The sequence below is a fragment of the Colias croceus genome, chromosome 24 (genome assembly GCF_905220415.1).
Source record: "Colias croceus chromosome 24, ilColCroc2.1".
Taxonomy (NCBI): Eukaryota; Metazoa; Arthropoda; class Insecta; order Lepidoptera; family Pieridae; genus Colias; species Colias croceus.
Window position 1 is genome coordinate 6962392 of NC_059560.1, and position 12678 is coordinate 6975069.

The 12678-nt window shown below is 31.4% G+C and overlaps 1 protein-coding gene across 1 annotated transcript in view; it reads right to left on the reverse strand.

Moving 5' to 3' along the window:
• The window catches only part of LOC123702703 (tyrocidine synthase 3), a 40230-nt gene extending 38219 nt beyond the window's left edge, over window positions 1–2011 (reverse strand). The window contains exon 1 of the mRNA XM_045650482.1: window positions 1866–2011. The gene's annotated coding sequence lies outside the window, so the exon portion shown is untranslated. The remainder of the gene's footprint in view (window positions 1–1865) is intronic.
• Between the last annotated feature and the right edge of the window lie 10667 nt (window positions 2012–12678).

Genomic DNA, 12678 nt, shown 5'->3' on the forward strand with positions numbered 1-12678 from the left:
CCCATAAAAATTTGATTCGGATAGGCCTAGTGGTTTTTATTATAGGATATATTGGATTGTATGGAACAAACATTAAGTATATTTTTATTGTAGGTACATATTATATTATGACAAAACAGTTTGAATATTAATGCGCACCTATTTAATAATAATAAAAATATATAGACACTCATTGCAAACGTTGTTGAAATTTAAAATATGCAGCATTGAAAAAATGAAAAAAAATAATGAAAAATCTGAAGGCAAATATGAGCTAGCGCGCAAGAGAAACTTTTGTCTCCGCAACTATTTTGTCTCTCCCATCAACTCTATGGGGAGTTGCGTCGTTACGTGCGCACACTTTCTTACTAGCCCATAGAGTTGATGGGTGAGACAAAATAGTTGCGGAGACAAAAGTTGCTTTTGCGCGCTAGCTCTAATTACAATTGAAAAAGACTGTCAAAAATATTGATTAGCGCCAAACGCTTGCATATTATTTTTTTGTTTTAAATATATTTGTTTTTTCCATCTAATTTTAAATAGTTTGTAATACCTATGTATGTATTAAATAATTAATGATTTGACAATGGACGGCATGTCGACCGGTGAACAAACTAGAAGTCTTATTAATATATTATGCCATATGGGAAGTAATTTAAAAATTAAAAATATGTTAATTTTAATACATATTATGTGGTCCTACTTCTTCCACGTTTTAGCTAGAATTTTCTATAAGTAGGTAATTGATAAAAATAAATATAATACGTACCTTTTTTGTCCGTAATTTTTCTTAAAATAAAATAGTTCTCCATTATCGAATATATTATAACAATTTTTTTTATAAACCATAGAAAAAATAACATCAGTAGATATGTAGTAATAGTTATTATCTATGAATAAAAACATGTTTTTTTATAAGAATAAAAAGCGATACGTACTTTAAACTTTTAGTAAGATTTCTTTTATATTTTTCAGTAGATAATATAATAAGCTTACCAAGAATTTATAAGAAGAACATAATAATATTTTAACCTATTTGACACTTACATTGAATCAATCAGTGTGTGTTTGTTTTTTTTTTTTTTGGCGGGAATACGCTTGTTGTTATATTTTATACTTTTTCTAAAATAAATCATTGGAAAAAAATTGCAAAGCTTACCGTAAACGTTGAATTTTTTTGAGCATTATAATATAATAAATGTTGGTTTATTTAAAATGTAATTAAATTAATTAACAACACATGAAAACAAAATATTCTTACTATCACGATAATAATTATATTGTTTTAGTATTATAATTTACTTATTTAATGTTGTAATTTTTTGCAATTTATACAACAATAAATATTTTTTATGCAATTTAATAAGATAACGTGTGTCCTTTACATTCATACAAATGAAAAAGTGAAAATGAAATTAGTAGTACAGATTTGGTGCGTTATTGGTTTTTATTGAGTCGTTTATTTTAATTTTAACATTAAATTGTTTATATTTTTAAGGTTGCATTCCAATTTTATGAACGATGTCTGTAATCGGCTAGTTTTAATGTTTCATATTTCAGGAGATTTTATTTACTTAATGTGAATTATATAAATTGCCTATTTCAATTAAAAATTCCATTCCATCCATACCATTTCATTAGTTAATTTTTATAGATAGCTTTTTATTAATTACCTACGTATTCATCGCTCTTATTAAAACTATTATTTTAATCCTATATTGCCTTTTAATAGAACTTGGAAATAATATTTTACGTAGTAATAAAAAATAATTAAAAATAAATGTGTGTCTTCTTTATTAAATTAATTCTACATATTATATGAAAATAATTTTAACAATAAAATTTTACACCTAAGCCTTATCTAAAATTAAAAAAAAAACACTCACTGCAAAAACCACAGATCAAAATCCGAGAAAAAAAAACACAAATTCAAATTTGGAACGCACAAAATGTCACAGACGCGCGCGTGAAAAAAAATTGGCGCGCTGTCAAACGCGAACTGTCAAGTGCTTGTGTAATGCAAGGTGCAACGGGTAACTGCGCGCGTAACAGGCTCATACCAATTTATATAGACGGTAATAACTGATTGTGCTACAGCGTGTGCCTTGGCCTTTATCTTGCAGGATTTTAAATCGAATAAGATCGGTTCTAAGAAGGTAGATTTGTGTGATGATTATTTCGTTCATCACACGAGAAGTCTGAAGAATATAAATAAGTTCGTACGTATTCTACTAATTTTGTAATTCGGTTAGCTTACTTTTTTTTCTTAGATTGGACGAAAAAATGTTTGAATCGATTAACAATTAATAAAAAAAAAATAGTTAAGTAAGTACTTAATTAACATAGCATTTAAATTATAACACAGGTCAATACCATGTTAACTTATAAGTACTAATAATTCCTTTTATTTCAGCCCTCTATAACTAAATCTTTGATACAAACATCCAAGTAATAAATTATTAAAGCTTTCGTAAGAATTTTAAAAACCAAACAAACTACGAATTTTAAAAAGAATGCCTCTTCTACCGTCTCTAGAATATGGAATAAATGACCCTGACTTCATCTTTAAAATTACATTTAACGTAAGTCGAGTTATTCTCTAAAAATATACTAAGTATCTTAAATTACACAGGAATTTAAAATTGGTCTAACCGTTTCGGAGATTAACAGCAACAAACATACAAAAATTTCATATTATTGATTTGCAAGTAGACACTTTGATAATAAGCATTGCTCATTAATAATTCAATATTAGGTACAATAATTTGACTTCAAAACTTATCTGCATTTATTTCCTATGCACTTATATACATATATAATCAATGCATAATCTATTATTCATGGAAATTTTATTACTGTAATAAAGTATTTATCCTTGAACTTATACAGTCCCTTTGAAACCATAACCTAAGACAATATAAACTTATTTTACGATCTAAACGTAAGAATACTAATAAAATAAGTTATGAAAAAGTTCGATCACGAGGCGGGACTCGAACCCGCATCCTTTCGCGCCATTCCGGGGCGGATGACTGACCAACTCAGCCACTCGTTACCTGTGTGTGATGTATTAACTTTAAATCTAACCTAATGAAAGCTCATCTATAACTAGCTGTGCCCCGCAGTTTCACCCGCATTGCTCCGCTCCTGATGGTCTCAGCGTGATGATATATGTATATAGCCTATTATAGTCTTCCTCGATAAATAGGCTATTTAACACCTAAAGAATTTTTCAAATCGGACCAGTAGTTCCTGAGATTAGCGCGTTCAAACAAACAAACAAACTCTTCAGCTTTATTATATTAGTAGGTATAGATATAAAAATGAATAGCAAAATGTGTTGTGTATTCTTTATACTATTCCTTGAAGTACAAGGATGGTTCTTATGGAAACTAAACGTAAACATGTACCACAAGCGAAGCCGGGGCGGACCGCTAGCTAGTTATTGAATAAATGACTTTATATTTTTCCTTCTTTCTATTTATGAAGATAAATATTAATTTTTATTACGATTTTAGGTTTTATTACATTTCGGTACTAGAAAATACTGAAAATAGTTTTTTGACTAATAATGAAGTTATTATCTGAAAAAGCACAATAAAGAACTTCCCCGAACAAAATGTAAGTAATTTATTGTATACTAGGTTTTCGCCCGCGGCTTCACCTGCGCAGTGGGATTTCCGGGATTGCGTCATTTTCCCGGGATAAAAAGTAGCCTATGTCCTTTCTCGGATATCAAAATATCTCCATACCACATATCATGAAAATTGGTTTAGTAGTTTAGGCGTGATTGAGTAACAGACAGACAGACAGAGTTACTTTCGCATTTATAATATTAGTATGGATTATATGTATAACAATAATGTTTAAATTAATTTGATTTTAATAGATTTAAATAATTATTGAAGAAAATTCTCGAGTTATTCGAATACTAGATGACATCCAACTTTGTCTGAATCAAGGTTGTTTTTTACGGAAACTTTTTTATCGTATAAAAATTAATATAAAACACTTGTTATGCTATGAATTTAATAACAGGCCTAGCCGTATTGTAGATATTAGCCGAAAAAAATTTCAAAAAATAAGTGTGTGCTAATTACGGTGTAACTAAGCAGGTTTTTAGTATAGTTTAACAATTCCGAATGAAAACAACTAACAATATAGTAGATGGAACATAATATATCTATGTAAATATCTTGGTAAATATGTACTACATGTCAATTTAATAATTTTCATTCATATACCATTTTGAAAAACACCTGGTTTTCACATCTTACAAATCTATAAAAACATTACAATCAAATAAAAAATAAAAAAATCATATATTCAAATAAAAAAACAACAATACATTTGTATCAGCCTATATTCTGCGGAAATATCCTCTCATAGGAAATAACGGGATGCACAATCGACTAGACTGGGCGACAATCGGTGCCGTATATAAGTAGTTGGTACCCCGACTATATAATATATTGTTTTATTATTTTTAACACTACAACATATGTGTAATAACAACTACTATACTTATCTATACTAAATATTATAAAGCTGAAGAGTTTGTTTGTTAGTTTGAACGCGCTAATCTCAGGAACTACTGGTCCGATTTGAAACATTATTTCGGTGTTAGATAGCCCATTTATCGAGGACGGCTATTTATAGATATCATCACGCTGACCAACAGGAGCGCGGCCACGCGGGGAAACCTCGGGGCGCAGCTTTTGTATTAGCCTATAAAACCTTCTACCACGTCTGTCTGTCTGCTCGCGATGAAATCAAAAAATACCGCACCGATTTTCATTTGGTTGCCTCCAATGGATGACAACTCGAGGAAGGTTTTAGTATTTTACATTAGTTTAAATTAGTATTGGTAGTAGTAGTAGTATTTGTTAAGGAGAAGCTAGTCGATGCAATCTTTTTATACGAGACGGAGGAGTATGAATTCTGGCACTCATAAAATTTAAAGCAGCGAGCGTAGTATCCGAACATTAAAATATACACATTATTGAAATCATAAAATAAAAAAATGTGTTTGTGTACTAGTGTACACACGTAAGAAGTGAAACTTCTTTATGACCTTAATTTTCAAAAAATAATTTACTATATGCAACTTTACAGAAATACGTCGAATCACGCGCGGTAGGGATTAGAAAAAGATGGAATAATGTTACACTAAATTTTTTTCCAACCCCGATGAAGAAGTTTCACTTCAAAAATACACACACTGCCATGCGTTTGAAAACTTAAGCAAACCACTGAGTTGTTTTTAAAAGTGCGAATAAGTGTTCAGACAATTAGACAGAACAAAAATAAACTCATATTGTATCCTTAATTATTAATATGGCAACCTAATAATAGAATTTAATTAAAATATCTTATAGTATTATAAATCCTTAATAACATCTCTATAATCTGTCCACATATTCTACAATTTATAATAATAATAGTCAATTATTTTAATAACAGCTTATTAAAATAGGTATAATTCCGCATTAGTACCTATAGGCAATAATTTTCTAATAGACTATATCTGGTAAGTTAAATCTTGAAGCTATACATAAAACATGACATGACCGCCTCCCTGGTACAGTAGTAGACGCGTGAGCGTAGCACCGAGGGGTCCTGGGCTCGATTCCCGGTGGAGACAAAGAAAAAAAAATTATCGGTTTGACAGGACACAGAAGGCTGATCATCTACTTATCCTTAAAGAAAATCGATCAGTGAAACAAGAGTGAAACAGATGTATAACGCATCTGCCCCTTACCCCACTAGGGGATATGGGACTCCACTTTTTTATACATAAAACATAGATTTTACCTTGACCTCGATGGTGCAGTGGTTAACGAATGAACCGAAAGGGTTCGATTTACTAACAAAAATATGTCTGACAGACAGAAGACTGATCACCTACTTATTTATAAAGAAAGTCAACTTTCAACTCAGACTAAGATGAAAAAAACTGTATCGTTATTTTTAAGTTTACGCGTGACAAACAAACTCTTCCGATTTTTAAAACTCTACATTGCGGAAAAGTGTTTTTAATTTGAGTACCTATGTATAGTTTTTGCATGATGCGTGTACCAACATACAAACTGACAGAAGGACAAACATTCTAAAACCTACATTCAATATAATTAAGTTTCCATTTCTTGCTCTATTATAAAATTACTAAGTACGCTCCGCGGTTTCACACGCGTGGCTCCGCTCCTGTTGGCCTTAGCGCGATGATATAGCCTTATAGCCTTCCTCGATAAATGGGCTATCTTACACCGAAAGATTTTTTCAAATCGGACCAGTAGTTCCTGAGATTAGCGCGTCCAAACAAACAAACTCTTCAGCTTTTGAATATTAGTATAGATATTACATTGTTACTATCTACGATGTACAAACTGTTTTATAATACTTTTACATCTTATTTTTCCTCTTATCAACAATATTATTTTTTTTATTACATACGCACAATAACAGGGTAATTATTCAAGTATTTATTTATTACTAATTAATTTATTGGTAATCTATATACGATGTATCGGAATGAGTGTAGGAGGAAAAAGTCTGTTTTCATTTTTTTATTTATTTATTTTATTTTATTTATGTGTTGACGTTGTTTCTATGTCTGAGATAAAGATCGATAATTATATTATATGGAACTAATATGAATTAGGTATAAAGAATAGAATGTTTGTCTGTATGTCCTTTATATAATTGTATTATAATTAGTGTTGCCCAAATTCAGTCTTGGTCTTGCAGTCTTGGTCTTGTTCTTGCGTTTTTGCAAGACCAAGACCAAGAACAAGACCGCGTATTTTTAGCAAGACCAAGACCAAGACTGACCGTGCAAGACTTGAGCAAGAACAAGACTTAGCCTGCAAGACTCTTGCGTCTTGCAGCTAGGACTTTGATTTTTCGAATTTCTTATCAAATCTTCAGTTATTTATTAATCTGCTTGATCTTTACCATGGCTATGTTAATTCAAGCTCACAATGTTCCAATTGTAATACGTTTTTCTAAGATTTAAAGTAAACTTTAATAAATAGTAATACCTAGACTAATAGGTAATTGCAAGACTTGCAAGACTCTTGCTGCAAGACCAAGACCAAGACCAAGACTGAGAGCGCAAGACCAAGACCAGGTGTATTGGCGCAAGACCAAGACCAAGACCAAGACCAGGTGTATTGGCGCAAGACCAAGACCAAGACTGGCTAAGTCTCGTCTTGTTCTTGCATTTGGGCAACACTAATTATAATCGTAATCGTACAATACATTTGTTTATGTGATTATCTTCAGCAAAGTGTTGTGCATTGCTAATGTATACTCTGAGATTGCGCATGAATCCATGAAGGTGTCTGAATACGACCAACCTTCGACTGTGTAACACAAGCAAAGCCGGGGTGCACAGCTAGTGGATAATATAAATCGGTTCGCTCATACTAAAAGGTAGAATTCCTAAAGTTTCGTTTCTGTTGCTGGTATTGTGTGAAAGAATTATTATAAATAGTGTATTTTATGCATATAATATAAAAATATTTTACTATCCTATCAATGTATATCACTAGACACATAAATCATACAATAAATACACTCCGTTGCGACGTGAAAGACACACAAACAAAAAAACATACTTTCGCGGTTATAATGTTAGTAATTGCCACTCTTCGAAAAAATTGAATTGAATTGAAAATTAGTATCTATTATTGAATTATAATATTACTAAGGATTATGAGAATCGAACCCAGAACAAAACGCTCCATTGAACAAGACAGTTAACAGCTTCATTCATTAACTAAAAACGTTTTAATAGGAAGCCTTTGGTTTTAAAAATCAAGGTAAAGTACTTTCATTATTAAACTTTATTCTATTTTTAGTAATTTATTTGCAAAAAATTCGTGAGAATATTTAAAAATAATCTTTCTGACAGGAATGCGTAATTGTTTCGTAATACGTAATTTAAAAAATTATTTATTTACGGTTTTACGGTTGTTGTTGTTTTGTAAACTAAAATTACAAAATAAAGAACGTTTTGAAAAAAATATTCAGTTTACTTTCGCAAATGTTTAATTTGGGTAGCATGTAAGTAAATTTATAATGTAAGTATCTGCATAAGTATTTGTTTAAAATATTGTTTTATTTATTCGTGTAGTTTGTCTGAAACAAAATAAATATGTAACACAATCAGTTTTTACTATTTCTAAAATTAATTTATTTTTGGACCCAATTATTTTCCTTCATATTAGATTGTGTTTATCTTGAACTAGCTGCTCCGCGCGGTTTCATCCTCGTGGCTCCACTCCTGTTAGTCGTAGCGTGATGATATAGCCTATAGCCTTCCTCGATAAATAAGCTATATCTAACACCGAAATAATTTTTCAAATCGGACCAGTAGTTCCCGAGATTAACGCGTTCAAACAAACAAACAAACAAACTCTTCAGCTATATAATATTAGTATAGATTCAAATTTTAACGCTGTTAAAAATAAAAATAATTTGCACAATTTAAAACTAAATAAATCAAGAACAGCTGGACAGATCTTAATAATATTCGATTTATTAACGCGAGAAGCTGACATTTTATATGTCGCAGAAAATTGGCGAAATCAGACATTACACAAAATCTCTAGGAGCAAATCTATATCACGAATATATTATGAATTAAAAATAAATTCCCGTTTATTTCGTCTCTTTTTAATATAAGGCTTAGTGATATGTCGTTTCACTAAACTAAACCTACAGTACTAATGAAGAATGAATACAGTAGTTCGACGACATGTGACGTCTGCCAACACGCACTTGGCCAGCGTGGTGGATTATGGCCTGTACCCTCATATTATGAGGCCCGAGTCCCACCAGTGGGAACATGATAACTTATCATAATTACCATTTAATCATTTTCTATAATATAAAAATGAATCGCAAAATGTGTTGGTAACCGCAAAACTCGAACACTGCTGAACTGATTTCGTAATTTTTTTTATAATATTCCTTGAAGTGTAAGGACGGTTTTTATGGAGGGAAAACGTTAACATTTACCACGGGCGAAGCCGGGACCTTGTTTATAATAAAATAGACTGATGATGAGTGTAATTATTTTTTTTAATATATTGTACATATGTATGCGTTCTTATAAATCATAAACGCACCGTAGAACTTCCTCTATTTAAAACTTTTTTTAACATAGACATAATTCATAAAAAGTATTTGTAAGAGGTATGAGGAAATTATTTTGGATGTTAAACACAAGGTGAACGATGCATGATTTATATATCTTGATTCCATTATGTAATAATTGGAAGATTATAAATTATGTATTAATCCATACTAATATTATAAATGCGAAAGTAACTCTGTCTGTCTGTCTGTCTGTTACTCAATCACGCCTAAACTACTGAACCAATTTTCATGAAATTTGGTATGAAGATAATTTGATACCCGAGAAAGGACATAGGCTACTTTTTATCCCGGGAAAATGACGCATTCAAGGAAATCCTACGGGAACGGGAACTATGCGGGTTTTTCTTTGACTGCGCGGGCGAAGCCGCGGGCGGAAACCTAGTAATCGATATTTTTAATAACTGAATAATATTATGGTCTAGAACTCTAGAGTCTAGACTATTTGATTAGCAGAATAATAAACTTTCTAGTAACTTCATAATAAATATTGACTAGCAAGAATGTTAAAACTATAATATCCGACTACTTGTTTTTTGTGTTTTTTTAATATCTATTGTAGGTAAGCTAATATTATTTTAGCAAATAATTCGCTATGACAATTCAAAAGTGTGTTTAAAATACAGTACAGTTATTGTTTGAAGCATCATCCAGCAAAATCATCCATTTCTCTGATTTAAAAAAAAAAGACCACAAAGCGGTATCAACTATCGCATTTCGCCTTTCACAGGAGCAATTTTTTGTATTATTTAAAAATAAATCCCTTGAATGTTATAAAACAGTAGTCACTTTTTAACCGACTTCAAAAAAAGGAGGAGATTATCAATTCGGCCGGTATGTTTTTTTTATGTATGTACACCGATTACTCCGAGGTTTCTGAACCGATTTACGTGATTCTTTTTTTATTCGATGCGGGATGGTGTCGAATTGGTTCCATAAAAATTTTATTCGGATCTAGGCCCAGTAGTTTGTATTTTATGAGCATTTTTGTCTGTATTTGTAAATGTTGCAAGTGCAAGTTTGAATTCGGTTGTTTTTCACGCAGTTATTGAGTTGGTACTAAGTAAGTATAATGGCACTCTTTAAAAGTCTTACTAACTAGGTCACACAGCAATGACTAACAGTATTTCCCATTACAATTCTCAGATTAACTTTACATTCTAATAAATAAAAATAGACATTAAAAACGAAGTTATAATTAACATTAGATTTTATTTGCACTTTAATTCTAATTACTTACTGTTAATTGGACCATTAACTAAGTAATTGTACAATTTATCGTTTTATGTAATTTAGACAGATATAATATTTAATCGCAAAATGTGTTGGTAAGCGCATAACTCGAGAACGGCTGAACCGATTTCGAAAATTCTTTTTTTATTATATTCCTTGAAGTACGAGGATGGTTCTTATGTAGAGAAACACTTCGCCCGTAGTACATGTTGTACATACTTATGTATGTACAACATGTACTACGGGCGAAGCCAGAGCGGACTGCTAGTTTATTAAAAAATGACACTATCGATAAGAAATAAGTAAGTTGGTGTAAAACCAATAACGTAAAATTTCAAGATGATTCACAGCGTTTCCTTGCGTTAAGTTTCACGGTTTATAAGTTTATTAAAATTATTAACAAAAACGTTAATCTTAACCTTCAATCTAATTTAAACTAATATTATTATAAGTAACAAAGTAAGATTAGATTTTTTATTTGTTACGATTAACTAACAAAACTGCTCTATTAATTTTCAAATTAATTTTATTTTATGAAACAACCGCTGTCTCATACAAGTTTAGGAAAGAAATAGCTGTCTGTATGCATCCTACTAATATTATTTCATCGGTTCAGTAGTCTTTCGTTCACGCAAAAACTACTGAACCGATTACAATGAAATTTAGTATGTAGGTAGGTGAAGACCAATAATAAGACATAGGGTACTTTTTATCCCGGAAATCCCACAGAAACGGGAAGTATACGGGTTTTGCTTGAATACGCGGGCGAAGCCGCGGTTGGAAATCTAGTATGTAATATGTATTCAATGTATTTGGAGCAATAAAAGATTAATTTATTTAGTGCCCCAGCAGACGTTGTTTTACCCTATTGCCCCTTTTTCGTATTTTCTCTCCATAAGAAACTTCCTCGTGCCTTTAACAAAAACGTTTAAAAAATTGCCTTTTAAAAAATTGGATTTGTAGAGCCGCTCGAGCTCTTGAGATTTACGCTTAAAAACCTATGATATATAAAAAAAGCTAGATACGTTACCCGCTCTCTATTTTGGCAAGAAAAAACTCAGCTAAGTGCCCGGGGCTCACTTAGTCACGCACCATTCAGCGTCGTGGCTGGACGCTGGACGTTCTTTTTGTATTTTAATCGGCAGTTGTTATTACGAAGTACATGAGTGAGACATGTATTATGTCTCGTGCGTGAGAGTGAAAGAGAGAACAACTGTATTGGTGATAATGCGTTAGTAAGTAGGTATGTATTAATTACGCTGTTTTTTAGGGCAATGATGTTGGCGTATGCCGCGTCTACTAGTATAATAGGTCATTGTTAAAAACACACTCGACGATTCATTTTTAATACATAAATTTATTTGAGTAGGTAACAACAATACAAGTGGTTAATAAACTAGCGGTCCGCCCCGGCTTCGCCCGTGGTAAGAACCTCCATAAGAACCATCTTATCTTATAACCATCTCATCTTATCTACTTTAAGGAATATTAAAAAAAATAACGAAATTGGTTCAGCCGTTCTCGAGTTTTGCACTTACTAACACATTAAGCGATTCATTTTTATTATAAATATAAGCCTATATGAATACAGGATTAAAACCTATAATTCCATATAGGGATAACTTGTTTCTACAACAAATGAAAGCTCAACATTCTATATGCAGGGAATCCCAGTTTCATTGAGCGACTGAATCATGCATTCTGGTTTATTGTATTTACTCTATTTATTAATAATAATTAATTAACAACTTTCCATATCAGTCCCACATTCCACAGTTATTCCCCGTAGAGACGTACAATCTACATACAATGTCCGGTTGTGTTTATAAACAAACTTAATTTATTAATTTTGTTTATCCATACATAACTTCACAGTAAACTAAGTGCAAGGATCTTTTTACTAAGTAATAATATTAATAGATAAAATATTTTGCATGAATGTGTAAAAACTTGGTAAAAAGTGAGTGAAATTTTGAATACAGATAGATAAGCATATATGCAAACTCCACGACCAAATTTTACGAAATTTGGTCGTGAAGTTTGACCAAATTTTACAAAATTTCATGTGTATTAAATTTTTAATGAACAACCTATTCTCTAAACAGTATTTTACAACACTTAGTTACAAAGGTGACCAGGTAGGAATTTTGATTATTTTTCTCCAAAAAGACTCCCGGTAACCTCGAAGAAATTCTAGACCCATAATTATTTACATTAATATAGTCCCCGCTACAATTGTAAAATGACCAGTTTCCTCATTATGGGACAATTATTGCCCCTTGCCCCAATTAGGTACGTGGTCAT